The following is a 21,068-nucleotide window of genomic DNA, read 5'->3' as shown; positions in this document are numbered from 1 at the left end:
TGAGCCCTATAAACAAGGAGGAACAAGCAAAGGAAACTTAGAAGGAATTGCCAGAGAGGTAGGTAAGAAAACAAAAGAATGGTTGTCCTGGAAACCAAGTGCAAAAGGATTCCAAGGAGGAAAGATTATTAGTCAACTGGCCAAATGCTACCCCTAGGTCATCGTACATGTGGACCTAGAACTGGCCTTTGCTTTAACAATATGGAAATCACTGGTGACCCTAACAAGGACAGTTTTGGTGGGAAGGTGGGGGTGAAAGCCTGACTAAAATGAGATTAAGAGAGAACGAGAGGAGAAGAAATGAAAACAGTGAATATAGAACATGTTTGGAAGGGCTGGTATCAAAAAGGACAGAAAAGTGGACAGTACGTGGGGTAGGCAATGGCAGTTTCCAAGTAGTTTCCCAAAGAGAAAAACAAAAAATTGCCTGGGAGTCAAGGTAGAGCTGGTCTGGATAAATCATATCTTAATGGACAAGTATGTTGCACGATAGGAAAATGTCCCAAAGAGGGACTGTTGGACACATTTGTATCTAACAGTTGAGTAAATTTCAACAACATAGAAACATCAACGAACATGATACATCACATTAACAAAAGGAAGGATGAAACCAGTATGATCCCCTCGATAAATGCAGAAAAAGCCCTTGACAAAATGCAGCATCTTTCCATGATTAACAGCGCTCAACAAACTAAAAACAGGAAGAAATTACCTCAACACATTAGTAAACTTCAGCCTTTTAAATCTCACTTAATACAAAAGTGCTAAACCCAATATCCTCTCTCTAAGGAAGGAGACTTTGGTGTCCCTCACTGACATTTTGAATGACTCCTGCCTAGAAACACTGTTACTCAATCCATAGTATTTAGATAGAACATGACTATTAGATTTGCAGTTTTATTATTGGTGAAAGAGTAACCTGAACTTAAAGAGCTAACTCCTTATATAATATTAATATGTTTCCATGTCAAAATGGAAAAATAAACTCTGAATTTCAAACAACTGATCTTATTATTCTTTGAGCAACTTACTAAGTACAAAACATGACTTGAGTACCCTCTACAAACCAGGTTCTACGGAAAAAGGAGGAAAGGAATGGGAGAAAGGAAGAAAGGAAAGTTATCCACAAACAGTACCAACCACACATTTTTGCTCCCCATTCTAAAACAATTATGATATATTGCATTGTAATACATCCATAGATAACACTATAAGAAACAGGAGATGAAATGGTCAGTGCTACCTGGGGTGTTAGGGAAGATTTCAAAGAGATTTTCAAGCTAAATCTTCAATAGGTAGCAAAGAGCCTAAGAGTTTTCAAATATTCTTACATGAAAAAGACACAGAGGTTTGATGTTCAGGCATGTTTTTGCTGCCCAATCAGGGGATAAATGGACACATTATATAGGGTTGGGTCTAGTATGCAAATGAGGTGAGTTCTGAAAATAATGTGGAATACAGCTCGTTTCTACAGTAATAACTGTCTGCTCACTAATGTATATGATGGGTTGCCTCCCACGAGTTTACAATCTACAGACAACATAAGTGTTGGGGGCAGTGTGAGAAAAGCAAGAGAGACTCCATCTTGAAGCCTGTCATCCATCTTAAAGACAGGATATGAACTGGGCCTGAACCCTGCCCAGGAGTGAGGAAACCTTTGCTAGTAAAAACCAGGTCTCCTACGGACTTCCCTCCCTACAGACGACAAACAGAGATTGTAGTTGAGGTTAGGCTGCCCCTGTTAGATTAACCAGGGAGACATCCCCGCTTGATGAATAATCATTGTTCCCCTCCTTTAACTTTAATTGTTTGTTTTAGCACCTACTTCACAATAAACTGTGGAAAATTCTAAAAGAGATGGGAATACCAGACCACCTGATCTGCCTCTTGAGAAATCTGTATGCAGGTCAGGAAGCAACAGTTAGAACTGGACATGGAACAACAGACTGGTTCCAAATAGGAAAAGGAGTTCATCAAGGCTGTATATTGTCACCCTGTTTATTTAACTTATATGCAGAGTACATCATGAGAAATGCTGGACTGGAAGAAACACAAGCTGGAATCAAGATTGCCGGGAGAAATATCAATAACCTCAGATATGCAGATGACACCACCCTTATGGCAGAAAGTGAAGAGGAACTCAAAAGCCTCTTGATGAAAGTGAAAGAGGACAGTCAAAAACTTGGCTTAAAGCTCAACATTCAGAAAACTAAGATCATGGTATCCGGTCCCATCACTTCATGGGAACTAGATGGGGAAACAGTGGAAACAGTGTCAGACTTTATTTTTCTGGGCTTCAAAATCACTACAGATGGTGACTGCAGCCATGAAATTAAAAGACGCTTACTCCTTGGAAGGAAAGTTATGACCAACCTAAATAGCACATTTAAAAGCAGAGACATTACTTTGCCAACAAAGGTTCGTCTAGTCAAGGCTATGGTATTTCCTGTGGTCACGTATGGATGTGAGAGTTGGACTGTGAAGAAGGCTGAGCACCGAAGAATTGATGCTTTTGAACTGTGGTGTTGGAGAAGACTTGAGAGTCCCTTGGACTGCAAGGAGATCCAACCAGTCCATTCTGAAGGAGATCAGCTCTGGGATATCTTTGGAAGAAATGATGCTAAAGCTGAAACTCCAGTACTTTGGCCACCTCATGTGAAGAGTTGACTCATTGGAAAAGACTCTTGATGCTGGGAGGGATTGGGGGCAAGAGGAGAAGGGGACGACAGAGGATGAGATGGCTGGATGGCATCACTGACTCGATGGACATGAGTCTCAGTGAACTCCGGGAGTTGGTGATGGACAGGGAGGCCTGGCGTGCTGCGATTCATGGGGTCGCAAAGAGTCGGACACGACTGAGCGACTGATCTGATCTGATCTGAGCACCTACTTGTTGTAAAACTCAATCATATACAACAAAGAGGTTGCTAACATGTAACCAGTCACGTAGTAGGGGGTATAAAACTGGACCTCTCAGAAACATCAGGGTCCTTGTTGGGAACTGATTCCCCTTGGACCCACTGGTGTAATAAACTGTACTTCACTCTCTTGAGTGTCCTCCAAAGTGTGTTTTGCAACTCCGAACTCCACAACATAAGAGGTATGCCTGGAATGAACCTCTACTACAGCATCATCACATGACAGTCTAATAATTATCTGCTTTCCTGTCTTTGCTCTCCCAGTAAGATGAGAATCCACTGAAAGGCAAGTGTCTAATTTTCCTTAGACTCCACCATTTTGTTTAGAGCTTGACATAGTAGATACTCAATAAATAACTGCTGAGTTAAGAATGGATAACAATGCAGAGAATAAGTGTTTTGGGATGGATTAAAATAAATCAGGGGGAAAAAAGCAAATAAAAGAGATTAGAAAAGATGAGGGAAAATAGCCATTTGTGCTTTGAAGTATGAGTACGGTTTTGTTATGAAAAACTGGAGGGGTTAATTCTGGATACATCTTCTAGGTAAAGAGAACAACAGTGATGAAATCAAAGCAGGAAAGGTGTGAAAGGAACAATGAGACATCAAATCAGGCTGGACTGGAATGCATGCAAACACAAATGCATTATAAATTTCTTGAGCCCTAGGCATTTCTGCATTTGTGGACCCCTTTCTCCACTGAAATACATGAAAAATTATATTTTATAACTGTTTTGGTATAAAGGTAAATATTTGCAGCCTGGCATCATAATTAATCTTCATTACTGTCATTATATTCATTTTTCTCCTGATTTTAAAGCATGTTAAAATTAAAACACTTTCATGAACTCACAAAAGCAGCTTAGGCACTAAGCAGTATGGGTAAGTTGGCCCTAGGACAAATGGAGCAGGAGGAGATAAACCTAGAAAGAGGTTAAAACTGAAAAAGGAGACCCTCAATGCTATAGTAAGCTCAAAAGAAGGCAAGTAAAGACTTAAGTAGGCAAGTGACATGATTAGAGTAATGAGAGAAAAGGATGGATATGAAAATATCTAGAAAGAGATGGAAAGTTCTGGAAATAAAGAGGACCAAGTAGGATATGCTTGCAGTCATCCAGGAAAAATGCAAAAGACCGTTGGCTGGTAGAGGTTATGATGAACAGACAAGTTATAAAAGAAATAGAACCTCAAGAACTGAAGCCAGATTGAGTGGGGAGAGGAAGGGTAGAAGCTTCAGAAATAATTATCTTTTCAAGCCAGAGTGACCACAAGAATGGCAAGTCCAAGAGAGGGAAGGTGAGAGGATGAGTGGATTTGACGGAGATATTCTGCTATGGTGAATGGTACAAATACATTTCCAAGATCAGAAAAACTATTAAACGTATTAAATATAAGGCTGCCTTAAAAATGACACCCCCTTTAGCTCTCTACTGCTAATTTGACCTCTCCACACTCTTTCATACAAGGAAGGCACAACTAAAGAAAATATTTCAGTTCAGTTCAGTTCAGTCGCTCAGTCGTGTCTGACTCTTTGCGACCCCATGAATCGCAGCACGCCAGGCCTCCCTGTCCATCACCAGCTCCCGGAGTTCACCCAGACTCACGAACAGCTATGTGCCTAACATAAATCTTTACTCTCAAAATATAAACTTTACTATAAAATCAGCACCCACATATCTGGTGTAGCAGATAATTAGAAAAAGGGAAAAAGAATCAGACATAAACAGAACCAAAATAGATGGCTTCAATTCACAAAGACTTGTTACTTTAATGTATTCCTCAGGCAAGAATAAAGCAAGATTAAGTATCTAGAGATTTTCACTAAACTATACAAAATAATTATTCTATATATGACAGTATTTAATTCTAACTGCTCAGGAGCCAAACTCATTTTTCTTTCTTATTGGCATTAATTATCCTCAGCATTATTAAAAGTGTCTCCAGATGAAGCAATATTTCTACCAAGCTAATAGTGTAAACATTCGATTAGGATAACTGAGGATCATCTGAATGGGTCAGAATTTAGCATTTTTTAATATTGTATAAAATATGCTTTTATTGTTTTCAAATACAAAGAATAATTCAAACTGTGCTAATAAGGAATTGCCTATAATGGTTTCTTCTAGGCAATTCCTTATTAGCACAGTTTGAATTATTCTTTGTATTTGAAAACAATAAAAGCATATTTTATACAATATTAAAAAATGCTAAATTCTGACCCATTCAGATGATCCTCAGTTATCCTAATCGAATGTTTACACTATTAGCTTGGTAGAAATATTCAAAGTTTTATCTACTGAATAAACATACATTTTTTGCAAATACTAAATTTTGAAAATGATTGTGTGTCTGTGTGAAAGTCTCTCAGTCGTGTCTGACCTTTTGTGATTCCATGGACTGCAGCCTGCTGGGCTCCTCTGTCAATGGAATTCTCCAGGGAAGAACACTGGAGTGGGTTACCTGTTCCTTCTCAGGTATCTTTCCAAACCAGGGATCAAACCCAGGTCTCCTGCATTGCATGCAGATTCTTTACCATCTGAGCCACTTTTTGCAAATGCTAAATTTTAAAAATACTTAAACTCACTTAAAATACTTATTTAAAATTTAAAATTTAAAATAAAAATTAAATTAAATTAAAAAATAAAATAAAATACTTATTTATTTCCATTATGGAGACACTTGTTAGGACAGGTAAAATTTTGCCTATTATAATTAAACACATATACACAAACACATATATAATGACCTAATGGGATCACCAGAAATGAAGTTTTACTTTATATATCTGCTTCTTCTAAACTAAATTAACAACTTATTTGGGCTTCCCAGGTAAACAATCAGCCTGCCAAGGCAACAGACACAAGAGACTTGTGTTCAACTGGGTTGGGAAGATCTCCTAGAGTAGGAAATGGCAACCTACTCCAGTATTCTTGCCTGGAAAATTCCATGTACAGAGGAGCCTGGTGAGGTACAGTCCATGGGGTCATAAAGAGTCAAACATGAATGAGCATACAGCAGATAGAGCAAAGCATCCTCTGCTTTTCAGCCAGGTCTATAGAAATTCAGTGCCTCGTATTTGGAGGAAGGTATTGATTAGGCCACACTCACCATCTGGACCAGCCTGAAAGCAGGGAAAAAACCACAAATGGCTTTTATAACATCAAAATGTCACAAAGTCCATGGATTTAATCTTCCCTTGGAGCCTATTAGCTTTTCTCATAAGTTTACTTCTAATAAGCTTGTTTTACAGGTTTCCTATCCCAGAGAAGTTAGAAGCAGCAAATTAGTAATTTACAGGAACAGTTTCATTTGCTTTAAAAAGATCAGGAACTTTTCTAATTTTATACAGGAAGAGGTTCATAATAAGGTATTTGCAACAGTAAACAGCTGGGAAAAAATCAACCTCTTCCAAAAAGGAAAACAAATTGCAGAACACCATCACATCAGAGTGCTATACATATGTTAAAATAATTATATTGTGATACTCTTACATCATATGTTGTTAAATGAAAAAAGTAGGTTATAAGATTCTATTCTTATAAAGAGTAGATTACTCTACTCTTACAGAGTTGATGTAACATGCATGGTTACATACCTACCATTGGGCTTGAGATAGAGTTAATGTAAAATATCAACTCTATCTCAAGCCCAATGGTAGGAATGTAACCATGCACACACTTTACTCTCACCTATGGCATTAGTATTATAATAAATTATAGAAAACAATATAGAAAAACCATATGCCAATAAAGCAATATTTGGAGGAATGGCCACTGTGTCTTTGGTAGCCTATTTTAGGGTAAGATCTGAGAAGTTTACATACACCTCAAAGAATGATGTAACGAAGCTGGAGAATTTGAACTAAACATAAGAAGTACTTTGCAATCTGCCAGTGTAAGAGTCTACTCTAGATTTAAAATGTTTTTCGCCACTAATAAGTTGTATGACAAAAATAAATAATGCAGTTGTTTAGCTGAGCTGTTCTACCTGTTTTTTCATCAGTTTTGCTTTCTGGGAAGGGAAGAAGCTCCATCTCCTTTTGTCCCTTGATGGGAGCTCAGGTAAAGCTGCTGGGTGAGGTGCTCTCCTTTCCCTTTTGATGGCCCACACGTTCAGTCATGTGTAGAAGGGGCACACAAAAACAGAAAGGGTACAGAAGTTGTCTGAGTACAACTGGTGATGGAATTTCAAGGGCTACCTATTCTCTTCTTTTCACAATGTGTTACTTCTATAAATAGAATACAAGGCTATTTTAAATATACGCATGGGGGAAAGTTGGTATATTTTAGAGTCAAGAAGTGAGTGGGGTATTCCTATATAGGTAGGCATGCCCACAAGCATTAAGAGCATTTGATTTTAACCAAAACTCATAGAAATCCAGGACAATATAATGTAGTGGAAATATAATATATAAATAGTAGGAAAGTATATATATAATGTAGTGGAAAGTAGTTTACATAAATAAATCAGTCTTGAGACTGCCATTTATCCAAATGACATGTAATGAGCTCCTACTATGTGCTGTGTGTCTCACTGTATTTGATGCAATAAAAGAACTATTATTTATATTGAAACCCTAAGTATCAACACAAAAGATCAAACAATGCTGAGTAATTCTACTTAAGAGGGTAGGAACTTCCCTTCCCAACAATTTGGTAGACGTCTGGTGGTTTGGACGGTAAAGAATCCGCCTGCAATGTGGGAGACCTGGGTTCGATCCCTACGTTAGGAGGATCCCCTGGAGGAGGACATGGCAACACATTCTAGTCTTCTCGCCTGGAGAATCCCCATAGACAGAGGAGCCTGGCAGGCTACACAGTCCATGAGGCCACAAAGAGTCAGACACGACTGAGCAACTGAGCACAATGTTTAGAGATACCCTCCTAGGACAGCAAACCTGAAAGCATTAGACAAATGTGTGTGTGTGTGTGTATTATAGTATTATATTCAATACCTGGATCGGGAAGATCCCCTGGAGAAGGAAATGCCTGGAGAATCTCATGGACAAGAGGAGTCTGCCGGGCTGCAGTCCACAGTGACCCACACAACTGAAGCGAATTAGCACAAGACATATATATATATATATATATATATATATATATAAATATATATTTTTAAAAATTGTTTGGCTGACTTGGCTTTAAAAAAGAGAATTTTCTAGAAATCAGAAACTTCAGAAAGCACAAACTAAGAGGAGTAAGTGAGTTCTGGAATTGGTATTTATTATGTAGGTATCTGGGAGAAGGCAATGGCATCCGACTCCAGTACTCCTGCCTGGAAAATCCCATGGACGGAGGAGCCTGGAAGGCTTCGGTCCATGGGGTCGCTGAGGGTCAGACATGACTGAGCGACTTTACTTTCACTTTTCACTTTCATGCATTGGAGAAGGAAATGGCAACCCACTCCAGTGTTCTTGCCTGGAGAATCCCAGGGACGGGGGAGCCTGGTGGGCTGCCGTCTGTGGGGTCACACAGAGTCGGACACGACTGAAGTGACTTAGCAGCAGCAGCAGCATGTAGGTATCTGCTAAGAGCCATGAGAGTGTTTGTGTATTACTGTTTGTTTTTTAAGCTATTCATTCTGGTAACTGAAGGCCAAGCCAGAGGCCCAAGGGAAATAAACTGAAGAACTGGAGAACCTCACGCAACTATGGACACCTAGAGTTTGCTTAACAAATGAACCAGGGGAAAAAACCTTACTTCTGAGGAGTGCATAGGATATGCTTCAGTCTTATCCTCATTTCTGGAAGAGTTGAAAAAGAAAAAAAAGCAGGACACAGTTTTTAGTCACACTGATTTGGACATGGCTTAGTAATACTTCTGTGGCTTTAAAAAAAAAAAAAAAATGAATACAAAAGAGTCCTGGTAACCGTAGTTTGCTTTCCAACTCTGTGAGATATGTATAACTGAATCAAATTGCTGTATACCTAAAACTAACACAACACTGTAAATTAATACTATACTCCACTATAAAATAAAAACATTTAAAATAATTCAAAAAAGTAAAATTCTAAAACAAAAAACAAAACAATAACAACAAAAAACACAAAAGAGTCCTGGGATGGCAATGCTCCCTGATGTGGAAGCAAATACAGAACCACTGTGGAGGGATGTGCTTTAAAACTAGATTTCAAAAAATCCTCACAGATAAATTCAAAAGAAAATGAACACAGAGTGGAAAAAAATCACAGAAGTTATGAGGAAACAAACCAGCAAGAGTGAGAGTTGTCAGAAATAACATGTACAGAATTCAAGTCAGATGTACTGCATATATTGGGCTTCCCAGGTGGCTCAGCGGTAAAGAATCCACCACCTGCCAAGCAGGAGACATGGGTGTGGCCCCTGGGTCAGGAAGATCCCCGGAGAAGAAAAAGGCAGCCTAGTCCACTATTCTTGCCTGGGAAATCCCATGGACAGAGGAGCCTGGTGGGCTACAGTTGGACACGACTTAGCAACCGAACAGCAGCAGCAGCAGCACTGCATATATTATAATTTCCAGGCACAAGTATAAAACAGACACGTTTAATATATTTAAAGGAATGAAATAAAACTCTTGAATGTATTAAGTAACAAGATATATTCAGAATTGATCAAGCATATTTGAAAAATAGCCAAATAGAACTTCTAAAGAGGAAAGTATAAATATTTAAATAAAAAATTCAAATTACAGATTAAGGACCAGATTAGACATTGTTGAAGACAGGATTAATGAACTGAAATAAAGATAAATGTACATTAAACCAAAGGCTCAGAAAGAAATAAAAATCTGGTAAAAAAAAAACATAGAAAATAAAATGAAAGCTCTGATCTATATATTCATATTTCTTAAAGGAGACTATATAAATGTTGGTGAACAGGAAGATTTTGAAGCTATATTGGCTGAAAAATTTCCAGAATTTATTTTAAAAATAAATCTTCAAATTTTGGAAGCTAAAAAGAAAAATCCCACAAAGAATGAATAAAAGTGAAATCTTCACCCAGATACATCACAGAGAGATTTCAAAGAAACTATAACAAAGAGAAGACTTGAAAGCAGAGGGAAAAGACAGATTATTTTTAAGGGAACTAAAATTAAGCCAGCAGCTGTATCCTCAACAGCCATAGTGGGAGATAAAGCACATTGTTGTAAATTCTGGAGGTGACAGAGAGAAAATAATTGTCAACCTACTTTCTTTACCAAGGAAACGATTTTTCAAGAACCAGAGTGAAACAAAGACCTTTGCAAGCAAACAAATAAGGAAAGTATTATTAGTAATTTCCTAGAAAGAAGAGAGTGAAAAAGTTGGCTTAAAGCTCAACATTCAGAAAACTAAGATCATGGCATCTGGTCCCATCAATTCATGGGAAATAGATGGGGAAACAGTGGAAGCAGTGTCAGACTTTTAAATCACTGCAGATGGTGACTGCAGCCATGAAATTAAAAGACGCTTACTCCTTGGAAGGAAAGTTATGACCAACCTAGATAGCATATTCAAAAGCAGAGACGTTACTTTGCCAACAAAGGTCCGTCTAGTCAAGGCTATGGTTTTTCCTGTGGTCATGTATAGATGTGAGAGTTGGACTGTGAAGAAGGCTGAACGCCGAAGAATTGATGCTTCTGAACTGTGGTGTTGGAGAAGACTCTGGAGAGTCCCTTGGACTGCAAGGAGATCCAACAACTCCATCCTAAAGGAGATCAGTCCTGGGTGTTCATTGGAAGGACTGATGCTGAAGCTGAAACTCCAGTACTTTGGCCACCTCATGCGAAGAGCTGACTCATTGGAAAAGACTCTGATGCTGGGAGGGATTGGGGGCAAGAGGAGAAGGGGACGACAGAGGATGAGATGGCTGGATGGTATCACCTACTCAATGGACATGAGTTTGAGTGAACTCCGGGAGTTGGTGATGGACAGGGAGGCCTGGCGTGCCTCCCTCCCTCCCTCATGGGGTCGCAAAGAGTCAGACACGACTGAGAGACTGAACTGAACTGAACTGTTACATGTTCAGTGGGCTTCCCTTGTGGCTCAGTTGATAAAGAATCCACCTGCAATGCAGGAGACCTGGGTTGGATCTCTGGGTTGGAAAGATCCCCTGGAGAAGGAAAAGGCTACCCACTCTAGTATTGTGACCTGGGGAATTCCATGGAGTGTATAGTCCATGGGGCTGCAAAGAGTCAGACAGGACTGAGCAACTTTCACTTTCATAGATTTTTAATACATGAAATTCTGACTATTTCATGAAAAAGGAAAGTAATACCAGAATCAAGAAGAAAGAAGGAATGGCATGGGAAAAAAAAAATGGTACGTGAATAAACTGAAACATGGACTGTATTATATAATAATACTAATAATTAATTCTTGGAGTAAAAATAAAATCAAAACAGAACTAAGATACTGGACAAAAGCAGCAAACAAATGGGGAGAGGGGTGGCTGGAGGAAAAGCATTCCGAACGGCCTTGTTTGTTAGATGATTAAAGTTATTAACTCTTGACCCTGTGAACTTAAATATACACGTTACATTTTCCAAGATAACTAAAAAAAAAGGCTAGAGACTTTAAGTTCCAAACTATGGAAGAAAGACATAGAGTTAAGCAAATAAGAAGATAAGAAAGCATGAAAAAAAATATAAAGTAACAGAAAACAATAGAAAATATAAATGAGTCAAAATGACAATAATAACAATAATATAAAAAGACGAAACTTACAAAAGATTGATCAGACTGGATAAAAGAAAGAGCAAAAAATAAAATTATATGCTCTATATGAGATACTCCTAAAAATAAGGAAACAAAATGTTGTAAGTTAAAGGTAAAGTTGTTGTAAAGTTGTAAGTTAAAATGCTGTAAGTCAGTGTAACTTAACAAGAAAATACTAAACATACATTGTAGATAGCTATTTTAAAAGAAAATAAAACACACTTCAAGGCAAAATTATTACTAGATGTAAAGAGAGTACAGGATACATATAAGTTTTATGATACAATGCTAAGCTCGTATGTATTTAATACGCCTGCAATATAAAAAGTAAACATTTGAACCTTTTTTTTTAAATTGAAGGAATGATTAGTTTTATCATTAAAATTAAATAACAGTCAATATATCTGTGACAGAAAAAAATCTTTACAATAAAAATTAGCAGCTAAATAGTATATATTTAACATCTAAAATTAATTTAAATGAAAAGCCATTTTCAATGGTGATGTCAGATAAGTTGTGTATATAATTGTAAGAAAGGCACTGATATTTGGTAGGACTTGTATTTTCTATAGAGTTGGGCATGTTGGAAAAAATGAGAGTAAACATATATTATAAGATTTGATATTCAGCCTATGATTCAGTTTTGAACTGACTAAGTATAAGACAGCTGTAGCTGGAGAGATTTTTTAATTTTTTTTTTTCACTTATACTAAGCAAGCATTTTGAAAATGTCAGGAGTCAATTAAACTTTCTGACTTTTCATATTTCTTTGAAATGTATTTTTTTCTCCCACAACAATAATAAAAGCTGATTATGATTTAAGTTGTTGGGTGCTAAAAAGAACTTCAAATTCCAGCCCTCAGCAATTATTCCCCTTTGAAGTTGAGGGTCTCCACATGCTTTTCAGCACTGCGGGTCCTTAGGGTACGGGAGAAAAAACACCACTGCCCTGAGTCTAAATCAAACAGGAGCCTTTCTGTGGTGAAGAATCCAGCCATCAGTCACATTTTCTGGAAAACCTCACTTTTCTGGTGAAGTCAGCATCCATCCTGGCTAAGATCAAGAGGCACTATGACAGGTACACATGGCCCTTGGAATTAACACAAGAGCTGAGTGCATAGGAACCCAAACTATATTTTAGCCAGCACGAGTCATGTCCACAGTGATCCAGACATCTCCTTAGAGATCTAAGAAATAGAGAGATGAGTTCCAGTAGTCTTGCCTGGAGAATCCCATGGACAGAGGAGCCTGGCAGGCTCCAGTCCATGGGGGTCACAAGAGTCGGACACAACTTAGTGACTAAACCACCACCAATCTTTTAAAAGGAGACCATCATAGGGCCCTTCACTGGTTCCAGAAAGCAGGAAAGAAAATACAAGATCCCAAGATTTCTGAAGTGAAAGGAGGGTAGGGAGGAGAATAGGCGGAGTAAGTGGTGGTGGTGTAGTTGCTCTCATGACCCCAGGGACTATAGCCCACCAGGCTCCTCTGTCCATAGGATTTCCCAGGCAAGAATACTGAAGTGGGTTGCCATGCCCTCCCCAGGGAGCAAACCCATGTCTCCTGAATTGCAGATGGATTCTTCACCACTGAGCCAGCAGGGAAGCCCCAGGTAGGTGGGGGTGAGGGTAGTGCTACTTCAGAGCTCAAGGAAGCATCTGCATGAGAGCACCTACGCTGAGGAGCCACAGGGATTGTAGAAACAACCCATGAGCAAAACAACAAACTTCTCTGAATCTGTTTCCTCGTCTAAATTTCACAGGCTTGTTATGAAAAATAAATGGTATAAAGATAACAACATGTGAAAGCAACTTAATTGCTATCGTTACTTGGCAGCTCAATGACTAATCTTTCTAACTGAAAACACAGACAACTTAATAAAAATACCTCTCAGGACAGTAGTAACAGACCCCTCTCTCCTCCTTTAGGTCCCAGGTTAAATGATATTTCCTTGGAGAGTCTTCCCTGATTATCTACCTAGAGTAATTGTCTGTAATTCTCTTCTTGGCCTTTTGTTTTCCTCATAGCCCTACCTTAACACTCAACAGTCTAATGAGGCGGTGCTACCAATACTCCCATTTTACAGATGGGAAAGCTGAGTCCAAGGAAAGCTTAGGCCACACAGCAAGTAAGAGATAAAGCCAGGGGTGAACCCAGCCAGTGTGGCTCCAGCATCCTTGCTCTTAACTCCTATGCTCTAGGGCTTAATCTAGAATTTGAATAAAAAAATGGAAAATAACAAAACAAAAATATTATCTGGATTCATCATTCACCACGAGGATGGAGTAGAAAGGAGTGGGAAAAGACTAACGGAGAAAGGAAAGGAACTTCTTGGAATAAAACAACGTTTTTTTTGTTTTTTTTTTTAAGGAGAGCATGTAGGATGATCATCTGACGGTGTAAGTAAGTGCTGCTGCTGCGTGCCCAGATCAGCCTGGGGAAGTGCTGGCTTGTCTGGTTTCCCCGTTTCCGCTCAAGAGCTTACCTGTCAGAGTGAGCATGATGTTGCCGCCAACCTTCCAAATGTCATGGTGTATGCTTCCCTCATGCTTAGATTAAATTCTTCTGCTAATACTCTTATATGTTTTTCTTTTGGAGACATCTTGTGCAAGTGTAAAAGAATTAGTTGTGATGAAAGCCGCCTGATCAACAGCTATAACCTGGAAGAATTTCTACTTCCAGCCCTACCTGCAAATTGCTTAAAATGAAATACTATATATGTCTACACTTCATGGAGCGTTCCAATCTCAGATTAAAGCCAACCTTTTATTCCAAAACAAGACATGCCTGAAAGTGTGCAAGGAGTCCTAAAAAGGAACAACAAAATTTGGATCTTATTTTTTCACTGAGCACAAACCTAGTGGGTTTTTTTTTTTGTTTTTGATGTAGCTGCCTTGAGGATCATTTAGAGACACACCCTGATTCAAGTAATCAATGGAATGCATGTGAAAATGCATTTAAGTATGAATTACTACATGTAACCAGAAGCCATGGAATTCTAAGAAGCACTATTAGAGGACTTTACCATCAGTTCAATTCAGTTGCTCAGTTGTGTCCGACTCTTTGCGACCCCATAGACTGCAACATGCCAGGCCTCCCTGTCCATCACCGACTATGGGAGCTTACTCAAACTCATGTCCATTGAGTCAGTGATGCCATCCAGCCATTTCACCCTCTGTTGTCCCCTTCTCCTCCTGCCTTCAATCTTTCCCAGCATCAGGGTTTTTTTCCAGTGAGTCAGTTGTTTACATTAGGTGGCCAAAGTATTAGAATTTCAGCTTCACAATCAGTCCTTCCAATGAATATTCAGGACTGACTTCCTTTAAGATAGACTGGTTGGATCTCCTAAGTAGTCCAAGGGGCTCTAAGAGTCTTCTCCAACACTACAGTTCAAAAGCATCAATTCTTTGGCACTCAGCTTTCTTCACAGTCCAACTTACACATCCACACATGACTACTGGAAAAAACATAGCCTTGACTAGATGGACCTTTGTTGGCAAAGTAATGTCTCTGCTTTTGAATATGTTGTCTGGGTTGGTCATAGCTTTTCTTCCAAGGAGCAAGCATCTTTTAATTTCATGGCTGTAGTCACCATCTGCAGTGATTCTGGAGCCCAAAAAAATAAAGTCTGTCATTTTTCCCATTGTTTCCCCATCTATTTGCCATGAAATGATGGGACTGGATGCCATGATCTTAGTTTTCTAAATGTTGAGTTTTAAGCCAACTTTTTCACTCTCCTCTTTCACTTTCATCAAGAGGCTCTTTATTTCTTCTTCACTTTCTGCCATAAATGTGGCATCATCTGCATATCTGACGTTATTGATACTTCTTCCAGCAATCTTGATTCCAGCTTGTGCTTCATCCAGTCCAGCATTTCACATAATGTACTCTGCATATAAGTTAAATAAGCAGGGTGACTATGCAGCCTTGATGTATTCCTATCCCTATTTGGAACCAGTCTGTTTTTCCATGTCCAGTTCTAACTGCTGCTTCTTGACCTGCATACAAATTTCTCAGGAGGGAGGTCAGGTTGTCTGGTATTCCCATTTCTTTAAGAATTTCCCACAGTTTGTTGTTATCCACACAAAGGCTTTAGTATAGTCAATAAAGCAGAAGTAGATGTTTTTCTGGATGATGTTTTTCTAGATGTTTTTCGATGATCCAACAGATGTTGGCTTTCGTTCCTTTGCCTTTTCTAAATCCATCTTGAACATCTGGAAGTTCATAGTTCACATACTGTTGAAATCTGGCTTGGAGGATTTTGAGCATTACTTTGCTATCATGTGAGATGAATGCAACTGTGCGGTAGTTTGAACATTGTTTGGCATTGCCTTTCTTTGGGATTGGAATGAAAACTGACCTTTTCCAGTCCTGTGGCCACTGCTGAGTTTTCCAAATTTGCTGGCATATTGAGTGCAGCACTTTCACACCAGCGTCTTTTAGGATTTGGAATAGCTTAACTGGAATTCTACCACCTCCACTAGCTTTGTTCGTAGTGACGTTTCCTAAGGCCCACTTGACTTTTCATTCCGAGATGCCTGGCTCTAGGTGAGTGATCACATCATCATGGTTATCTGGGTCATGATCTTTTTTTGTATAGTTCTTCTGTGTATTCCTGCCACCTCTTCTTAATATCTTCTGCTTCTGTTAGGTCCATACCATATCTGTCCTTTATTGTGCCCATTTTTGCATGAAACTGTTCCCTTGTTTTCTCTAATTTTCTTGACGAGATCTCTAGTCTTTCCCATTCTATTGTTTTCCTCTATTTCTTTGCACTGATAACTGAGGAAGGCTTTCTTATCTCTCCTTGCTATTCCTTGAAACTTTGCATTTCAATGGGTATATCTTTCCTTTTGTCCTTTGCTTTTCGCTTCTCTTCTTTTCTCAGCTATTTGTAAGGCCTCCTCAGACAACCATTTTGCCTTTTTGCATTTCTTTTTCTTGGGGATGGTCTTGATCACTACCTCCAGTACAATGTCACGAACCTCCATCCATAGTTCTTCAGGCACTCTATCAGATCTAATCCCTTGAACCTATTTTTTCACATCTACTGTAGAATCATAAGGAATTTGATTTAGGTCATACCTGAATGGTCTAGTGGTTTTCCCTACTTTTTGCAATTTAAGTCTGAATTTGGCAATAAGGTATTCATGATCTGAGCACAGTCAGCTCCCAGTCTTGTTTTTGCTGACTGTATAGAGCTTCTCCATCTTTGGCTGCAAGGAATATAATCAATCTGATTTTGGTATTGACCATCTGGTGATGCCCCATGTGTAGAATCTTCTCTTGTGTTGTTGAAAGAGGGTGTTTGCCATGACCCTCTTTTCTGCTATGTTTTTTGTTAGGTGTTTGCTATATTGGAAGACGGTGTTTGCTATGGAAGGGGGTGTTTGTATGACTTTACCTTAGACCCTTTCTTAGTATGGGGTTTGAGACTCTAACTCTGTTCTCGTGATGGAGTCTCCCAATCAGGAAGAAGAGCGTTCAGAATCTGAACTTTCAGTGAACTGACAAAACTTGCCTGAGGTGTCTCTCTTGCTCTTTTGACTGCTGTCCCATTTGTGAATCAGAATTCTGTGTGGGGACAGTAGGAGCCGGTCACCCTGCCCTCTGCAATTCAGAAGCTCCCTCTGCAGGTCAGTCTAGCATTTACAATAGCAGGGCCAATGGAACACATGGGGGCTCTCACACCACAAACCTACTTGGTTAAAAGGCTCTAAGTCAAGTTAATGAACCATTAAAGTATTCTACCTCCCCACCACAATAAATAAACCTCCATGACAACAAAATTGAAAAAGTGTAAAACTATGTTTTTTAATGACTGATAGTCAGTGGAACATCAAAGATGACTAATGTTCATTAGTACTGTGTATGTCCCAATTGTTGATGGGTCGGCAATGCTGAGATGACTCATAAAATAAACACATACATAACTCATAGATATTATACGTGTATTGCATAACATTTCATTTTACTGGCCTCCATTTTTGTAAAATATGATGTGATATTATGGTTAAGATGTTCACATAGATTTTTCTTATATTGACAGTAATGCTAAATTAAATCATCTTTCTTGAGTCATGGTACTTCTTATATTCATTTTATTAATTCAGATAAATTTCTTTCTACTGGGACAATAACTTGGAATTGTCAATAAAATTCTTATTATAAACTGAATTTGTTAAATGCCCCATTAGTTTTATATATTGCTTTAATGTTCAAACACTGTAATAAAATCAGATATGAAAATTTTTCATTTTTGTGGAAAATATAACAACAATTTCATCATTTAAACTGCCACGCATTTTTAACTTCCATTATCTCCTAAAGCAATATCTAGATCCATAAAGTATTTAGGTTGTCTTCTTTCAAATTTTTCAAAACTGAGTTATTATAAAGAAACCAAAGCCAGCAGTAAGTTTCTCAATTTAGAAAAATCTTACAGTTAAGACTACCCCTTGATACATGGTGACCAGAAAATAACGGTGACAGAAATTAGTTTTAGGACTACATAAACATAAATCCTTCACTTTAGAGTGTTCATCACATTATTGGAGTGCCACTTTTGTTAAGCAGCTTCCGAGTTTATTTTCATTTAGTAAGATTGTTTTCTCAGTAAAATATTTTAAGTCTTTTATCAAATAAAGTTAAAAAAAAGGTGAAAAAGTAAAAGTGTTAGTCACTCTGCTGCTGCTGCTGCTAAGTCGCTTCAGTCACGTCTGACTCTGTGTGACCCCATAGACGGCAGCCCACCAGGCTCCCCCGTCCCTGGGATTCTCCAGGCAAGAACACAGGAGTGGATTGCCACCTCCTTTTCCAACGCATGAAAGTGAAAAGTGAAAGTGAAGTCGCTCGGTCGTGTCCGACCCCCAGCGACCATATGGACTGCAGCCCACCAGGCTCCTCAGTCCATGAGATTTTCCAGGCAAGAGTATTGGAGTGGGGTGCCACTGCCCTCAGTCATGCCCAACTCTCTGCAAACAGACCCTATGGAGTGTAGTCTGCCAAGCTTCTCTGTCCATGGAATTTTCCGGGCAAGAATACTGGAGTGGATAGCCATTCTCTTCTCCAGAGGATCTTCCCAACCCAGAGCTTAAACCCGGTCTCCTACATTGCAAACATACTCTTTACCATCTGAGCCACCAGGAAAGTCCCAAAATATTTTAAGTCCTTTATCAAATATAGTAATAAACAAACTTTAACATTTTGCAGATTTTATAAAACTTTTGCAAACATTATGAATATCAAGCAAGAGTTTGCACTAAATTAATTCTGGATAGCATACATTCAAAATTAGTTTCTGCAAAAGGCCATGATTCACTTTTTATTTATGCATTTTTGAGATGCCCCATAACTGTTCTAGTATGTCTTCTATAAATGTAATCTAAATGTTTTGGTAACATTGAGCTGGCATTGACAGGCATCAGGTGTAATGTCAATTTTGATATTTGTTTCATCAAGATGTTTTATATTTGGACAGATCCAAAAAAAACATGGTGCATAATCTCTGTATTATTCCATAGGATGTCATGGCTATGAACACATTAGAATCTATACCTTCTAGTAACAAACACACTAAGTAATTTTCATTCAGCTACTTGGAAATAAACCATACCTGATTTTGGAGCATTTTTTATGATAATACATAGTATAATTATGTTCAACATTATATTTCAAATAAAAAAGAAAAATTAAAGTCTACTTTGGTGAACATGATTCTGGGTAGAATGATGGACACAACAGAGACACAGCGTTGTTAGAAAGAGAAGAAGAAAATGTGGGATGATAATTTGACCCTAAAAAACTGGCTTACAGTCAAGAGCTAACCATAAATCTTGTAATATCACCTAATACAGCAAATAAATTAAAAACTGCAATTAAAATTCTTGGGAAGCAGATTCCATCTTCTAGGTCTCCCAGATACAATATCCTCTAACCTAGGTATCCCCACATGTACTACCTTGAAAACCTTTAAGTTCCTGTAGAGACTTAAGGAAGACCGATTTACTCATTAGACTTTTTTAAAATTTGGCAGAAAACATCCGAAATTTCTAGTTATAGCTATGGAGAAGCAGAAAATAAAAAAAGATCTTTATGTTTTATTGTCAAATCACAGGATCCAAGAGTTCTAACCTCAAACTCCTTTCAGCTAGAGGAGATTGCTCTTCTCACTACAGCAGTTTCCCCTCTTGCTGAGCACTGAGGGAAAGTACCACGAGAGGGCGCCCGGAGTTTGCAACTATTCAGCCAGCAACACCCAGTGCTCTACCTGACAGGCATCAGCTTTAGTTCAGTCCCTAAGACGGTCCCTTAACCATCAGAGCTCCAATGAAACAAGATCATGAGTCTATAAATATGTTTTGCTTGACCTCAAAAGAAGAGAGAATAAGAATCTTGTCAGCTCCAGAAGTCTACAGTCTTAGTTATCATCTAAGCAGGTGAGAAAAATATTAAACAGATCCTAAAGAGAGCAAAGGCTTAAGAACAGAGCTGATAACTTATAGGTTCTTTCACTCAAATTGTGCAGATTAGTAAATTTTGGGTCTGATGAGTGTGTATAGGAGAATTTCTGCCAAAATATCCAACACTAACTTACCTTTAAGAGCATGTGGTAACAGGCAAGTACTGCATTATTGAAACTCAGGCTGAGTTGACCTTATATAACAGTTTAGTTCAGTCGCTCAGTCGTGTCCGACTCTTTGTGACCCTATGGACTGCAGCATGCCAGGCCACCCTGTCCAGCACCAACTCCTAGAGTTTACTAAAACTCATGCCATCCAACCATCTCATCTTCTATTGTCCCCTTCTCTTCCCACCTTCAATCTTTCCCAGCACTGGGGTCTTTTCAAATGAGTCAGTTCTTTGCATCAGGTGGCCAAAGTATTGGAATTTCAGCTTCACAATCAGTCCTTCCAATGAATATTCAGGACTGATTTCCTTTAGGATGGACTGGTTGGATCTCCTGCTGTCCAAGGGACTCTAAGAGTCTTCTCCAACACCACAGTTCAAAAGCATCAATTCTTTGGCACTCAGCTTTCTTTATAGTTCAACTCTCACATCCATACATGACTACTGGAAAACTATAGCTTTAACTAGATGGAACTTGGTTGGCAAAATAATGTTTCCACTTTTTAATACACTGTCTAGGTTGGTCATAGCTTTTCTTCCAAGGAGCAAGCGTCTTTTAATTTGATGGCTGCAGTCACCATCTGCAGTGATTTTGGAGCCCAAGAAAATAAAGTCTGTCACCGTTTGCACTGTTTCCCCATCTATTTGCCATGAAGTGATGAAACTCCAATACTTTGGCCACCTGATGGGAAGAGCTGACTCATTTGAAAAGACCCTGATGCTGGGAAAGATTGAGGGCAGGAGGAGAAGGGGATGACAGAGGATGAGATGGTTGGATGGCATCACTGGCTCAATGAACATGAGTTTGAGTAAGCTCTGGGAGTTGGTGATGAACAGGGAGGCCTGGC

Source organism: Bos mutus, chromosome 8 (assembly GCF_027580195.1).
Source record: "Bos mutus isolate GX-2022 chromosome 8, NWIPB_WYAK_1.1, whole genome shotgun sequence".
Lineage (NCBI taxonomy): Eukaryota > Metazoa > Chordata > Mammalia > Artiodactyla > Bovidae > Bos > Bos mutus.
This window is presented reverse-complemented; position numbering follows the sequence as displayed.